Here is a 566-nt window from a genome sequence, read left to right on the forward strand (position 1 = left end):
GTACACATACACACATATAACATATTCCTTGACGTATGTTTGAGTATATATGTATGTGTACATGCGTATGAAATGGAGTTTTGCTTTCTATTCTACTTACAATAATCACCCTATCATCTCTCTATCAAAGAAAGGTGTACATACAACATATATGTACTTCTACATCTAAGCATGTACATATTACAATATTGCATCAAATTAATAAAAGCACACAAAATAGGATACACGTTGTTTTGTGTGTGCTACTATATATATATATGTGTGTGTGTGTGTGTGTGTGTGTGTGTGTGCGCGTGCGTGCGTGTGTGTGCACCAATCTACATGTATGTAGGTTTGTATGTGTGCGTGTGTGTTAAAATGTCTAGGATTATGGGTATGCCTGTATAGAAAACATATGTAGTATTGTTTCCATTGTATGTTTCTATAATCACATGGCCATCTGCTAAATTGTTTCATTCCCTACCACCGATCCCTCTGTTTCTCTCTCTCCCTCACTTCAATATATATATATATATATATATATATATATATATATATATGTATGTATGTACGTATGTATGTATATA

This window comes from Octopus bimaculoides, chromosome 17 (genome assembly GCF_001194135.2).
Source record: "Octopus bimaculoides isolate UCB-OBI-ISO-001 chromosome 17, ASM119413v2, whole genome shotgun sequence".
NCBI lineage: Eukaryota > Metazoa > Mollusca > Cephalopoda > Octopoda > Octopodidae > Octopus > Octopus bimaculoides.